Source organism: Electrophorus electricus, chromosome 20 (assembly GCF_013358815.1).
Source record: "Electrophorus electricus isolate fEleEle1 chromosome 20, fEleEle1.pri, whole genome shotgun sequence".
NCBI lineage: Eukaryota > Metazoa > Chordata > Actinopteri > Gymnotiformes > Gymnotidae > Electrophorus > Electrophorus electricus.
This window is the reverse complement of record NC_049554.1, coordinates 2,325,001-2,330,000: the sequence shown is the minus strand read 5'-3', so window position 1 is coordinate 2,330,000 and position 5,000 is coordinate 2,325,001. Positions and strand designations below refer to the sequence as shown.

At 43.7% G+C, this 5,000-nt stretch overlaps 1 protein-coding gene across 2 annotated transcripts in view; it reads right to left on the bottom strand.

The window, feature by feature from the left end:
- foxp4 (forkhead box P4) overlaps window positions 1–5,000 on the bottom strand; it is a 115,903-nt gene that overhangs the window by 110,274 nt on the left and 629 nt on the right. For both annotated transcript variants that reach the window (XM_035520472.1, XM_035520471.1), the window contains exon 1: window positions 4,958–5,000. This exon is cut by the window's right edge. The gene's annotated coding sequence lies outside the window, so the exon portion shown is untranslated. The remainder of the gene's footprint in view (window positions 1–4,957) is intronic.

Genomic DNA, 5,000 nt, shown 5'->3' with positions numbered 1-5,000 from the left:
GACAGGGGCGGGGCCGAGGCAGCCTGGCTCCACGCGCAGTGCTCAGATGCATATGCCATTCCCAACATGACGCTGGAGCTCCTGGCCAGAGCACAGGGATCTCCGCACCCCGCGACCACCGCTGAGATCCCACGCTGAACGCCAACCACGGCTCCGTCCTCACTTACCAGCTCGGCTGGGCTTTCCCTGTTCACCCCCACTTCTCTCCTACTTCCTCGCTCTCATCCGATTCACTACCCGCCCCTCCCGAAACGCACGCATACACCCTCTGACACGGCTCTCTCCAGGGATGGCCGGAGACCGGGTTCTAGGGTTCGGCTTTCCACCCGCAACTGCAGCTCATAGCACCAATAACAGGCCTCAAAGCCGCGTCTCCCGGGACACTTCACTAATGGATGCTGAGGAATAATGACCCACACCGATTAGTGACCCGCTGCGTCCATCAAGCGGACACCCCGTCTTTTTTTCTGCGACCCTTGCCAGGGTGCATTGGACCCGGTCCGGAGCTTTCCAACATCGGGCTGCCGAACACCCTCTCAGTGCCACGATGCCACCGAACATTGGCCCTTCAAAGGAAAGAAGACACGACTCCCCAAACCCAGCCGCCTGCCGGGTCGAGCCTCTGCTGATGATATTTAAGCTCCGTGTCTAAGAGATAAAGATCCTGAAAGCTCAGCTATGGAGAGGGTGCAGGCAGCCGTGGGACGGCGTGACACGCTGTCCCAACACGCTGCCTGGTTCTACCCACAACCCAAACGGCTCACGCCAGCTCCGCGCAACACCAGGCCGAAGCTAATCACATCAACTTGGTCATCTGGAAGGCATCCCCTCTCCACCAGAACTTTTTTTTTTTTTTTTTTTACTGATTCACAGACGCGCAAAATGCTTAAGTTGGTAAAATTGCTTTAGAGGAGAACAATTTTTTTTCCCCCGTTTTTTTGTTTTTATTCAAGGAGAAAACGACACCACTTTCCAAGTCGTAATAAGAATAACCCTCACTGTCTAAAAACGCACATAATTTATTATTCACACAAGAAAACGCCTAGGTTCGTCGTTTCACAGAACAACATCGTCAATTAAAACCACATGTTTAATCGCCATTTACTGGCACTGCTTTTTGCTTGCTGGTCAGCAAAGGAGGCGACACGCTCCCCAGTCTAGCCTTTCATTCAAAGTCTGCCGAAAAGTATTAAAAGAGCGAAGGCAATCGCATATTTTAAACAAACACATTTTGAAGTGCGGGAGCATGGCTGCGGAGTAACCAGTGTGCCATACAAGGTCAGAGCGTCCATTTTGAAGAAAATAAATAAATAAATGAACTATCTCCTCATTTACAGATGGGTAGGAATTACTCTTCAAAAACACTTTGATCTAGGGGGGAAAGGCACTTGTGCGAAAACTAACATTATTTTTGGAACAGTAAAAGTGTTTAATGGTCGTAGAGCTGACAAGTGAGGGACAATGCGTGATGAAATCAAAGGTGCTTGATACGAGGACTGCAGAGATTGAAAACTTAAATCTACAACCATAACACTTGACTGGAGCTCATCTGAATTTGGAGTGAGCAGAGAGCTGTGCGCACACATGAATACACACACACACACACACACACACACAAACACACTCACTCATAAAGCTTTTTGTGCTTTTGCACAAAACACCAAAGCCGGCATCCACATTCGTTCAAAACCTGATACAGATTGCAAGTGTCCAAGACGACCATTTGCCCTTAATACTGACAAACTTGAGCAGCACACGTCAATTGAGCCTCCAACATCTTTTCCACCCCTGCCACCCTAATCTACCGGACTACACACACACACACACACACACACACACACACACACACAGAGCTGTCAACCCTTCACCAGCTCCACTAAACAAAAACAAAAGTACCCTCAACGGCCACCCCCGGAAAACAGCCCAATCACGGATTTGACCGGACACATTTTCGCTCTCCGTTAAAAGGCGCGGCGCGGAGCCGGGTGCTCTCAGGGTCACGATAAAGAGCACCGCTGCGGGTCAAAAGTTGAGACCGGCCGCTTCACGCACGCAGAGACCGGGTGCCCGGTGCTCCCGAGGTGGCGAGAGCCCCACAGAACGGCTATGGGCGGCTCCTCGGAGCCGTCCTCCTTCCTGCCTTGCGTATTCACGAGAAAAGAGGAAGACGGGCATTCTGTGAGCGTTCGGTCTTCACGCTGAAGTGCCTAATCACTCAACCGTGACTGGAAACTAAAACGTAGGTAGGGAGAAAGTGTAACTGAAACTTTCTTTTTTTTTTCCTCTCATTTTTTTTCTCAAGATTTCCACAGAGGGGAAAAAAACTGGAATAATAAAGAAAGTGACAAATGTAATATATATATATATATATATATATATATATATATATATATATATATATATATATATATATATATATATCTAATAGTCTCAGAAGAGACTCACTAATTGAGTGTATTCACATTAAGTTTCATCACATTTAAAAAATGTCCTAGATTCTTCTCATTAATATTCTTTCAAAATATTAATTTATCTCTGCTGAAACTATTAGTAATTTTATTAAAAAGTTATGTAGCTTTTTGTGACCTATAGAGCACCCAGGCGCCACACGAAAGTGGGTAACAGCATTTTCCATTAGCTCAAAGAATTACCATAAAGTAATAAAAAGCACAACAAACTACAAGTCACCATATCAATAAGCAGAAAACGCATCTTCGCGAGCCTTAGGCCTGTGATTCTATTGGAATTCCATTAGCAGGTTAAATTAAAAGTATGTCTCGTGCTCTTAATGGCAGCAGGCAGGGAAGCATCATCTTCCTCACCCAGCGCAATGACAGGAATGCCACGAGAAAACAGGGTTAGCGCCTGCTAAATAAAATTAATTGCGCCCAAAGCCCTATCCGCCATCAATCAACTCCTAATAACACCCGTGTCACACCTAATGCCATGTCGCGTGGAGAAAAATGTGGCACACGCGCCACTGCTTGGATGTCACTATTATCTAGATTGTGATCGCGGACATTTATTCTGCCAAGAGCTTGCAGGCAGACTTGGAAAATTCACTCTTTACATACATGTAAGCATAATTCTTTCTAAAACGCGCCTTTTTTTGTCACAAGCATATGGACGGGAAGGCACTCGGGGAAAATGGCATCTTCTATCTTATCTTTTAAAATATCACTCAAGGGCTAACGAACAGTAGGAAAAGAAGGAAAATAGCCGACACTATCGCGGCGATTAGGCGTAGAAAAGTTTCATAGATTTTAAAAGGAAGCACATTTAATTTTCTTATCTTTTTTACTTTAATAAATTGGGGCGTTTTTATACATTTTCTAGAATTAATCCTAAATGAAAAACATTTGGAGAATGGGAATTCCGTCATGTAAGTGTGATGGGAATCTCCGTGAGTTTGGGAAAACGCGCTGGAATATATTAGATGAAAAGGAGGGGAAAACTGCTAGTACGTGTAATGCACAAATCGATTAATTTTACTGCAGTCTATTTAAATGGATTTGGCCTTAACCCAGTACAGAACGCTAGCGCCGAGTAAATAATGTTGTGCATAACGGAGTTACCAAACAGTGCCACTGGTAAAAGTTCATGTTTCAGGTTTCCATTTTCTTGGAAGCCGGGCGGCTTGTATTAATAGGCCCAGACAGTTCGGCTATCCCACACTGATCGCGCCTTTGTATATGTGCAAATCAATAAACATGTCATTCTTAACATTTTCCCTGACAGTATTCTACTGGTACAACGGGTTCCGCGAGCAACACTGAAATACTTAAAACATGCCACGCTTGGAAATGATTGTTAAACTGTTTGGGTTATTATTTTAGTTTGTAGTTTGGTGTGTGTGTGTGTGTGTGTGTGTGTGTGTGTGTGTGTGTGTGTGTGTGTGTGTGTGTTTTGTTTTGTTTTTGTTTGGGTTTTTTTTCCAAAAAATATACGTTTTCATTTCTAAATTGAGGTTTGTGTTAAGCGCATTAGATTAGTATCTGCATGCTTGCTCGTGAAGTAAACTTAAAGTCCACGAGGATCTCAGTATATTACAACACATGCATAATCTGAAGAGAACAGCTAGGTGACTGAAGACAATTAAATAACATTTACAAAACCATTCTGCATATACTATTCAATAATTCAACATATGTGTATTAAAGCATAAAAATAAAGAAATCGATCAGACAGCAAATAAAGTAGAGTTTCGCCAAGTGCACAGTTAGGCCTTTGAAACGAATGATTTTCGAGATGATCGTCTTACTGTCGCCTGGCCCGACTAAGCCCATCAGTGGTTGCCGCAGACCGAATCTGTGAGTGTATTAAAGGACGAAGTGGCTCAAGGCACGGCCTAAGTTGGCAGAAATAAAGTTACACTCTGCTGCCTTTCACTTTTCACAATCGGTGTTTGAAGGACTAGTGATCCGAAATTTGCTCGTAAATTAATTTACCGCATTTCTCCACCATGATCTGTTACGAGACTTGACACCCTCAAAAAGCAACATTTAGTGGTCACATTAGGAGGGTAAAAACTAACTTTAATAAAGACGTTCTTTAAATTACTTATTTTTCCAATTTTCGGACACTGCTTAATGCACAACACGGTAGTTATCCTGTAACGTACACGTAGAAAACGGTGCCTTTTACAGCCAACTTTTTTAATTGTGCAAAAAACCCCTAATCTCAGTGGCGGATGGTAAATTAGGAAATACAGCTAATTCTCTGTCCCTTTGCGGTCCTCAGTAATGCATTTTAGTGAACAGTAGCCTACGAAAAATCGCGGATTTGACGTTGCTTTTTAGAGATTTTGTAGAATGACACGCTTCTGCAAGCACGGGCTTCTGCTCAAAGACGAACCACCCCAAAAATCAGCCCCGTTTTAAATGTACACACAACAAGTGAATCATGCGTGGAGCAAAGAGAGGAAGAGAAAAGAAAAACAAAGAAGTAGGATATCAACCTGTTCGAATTTTCTGAAGAAGTCAACTTTCACGCTACGGGCT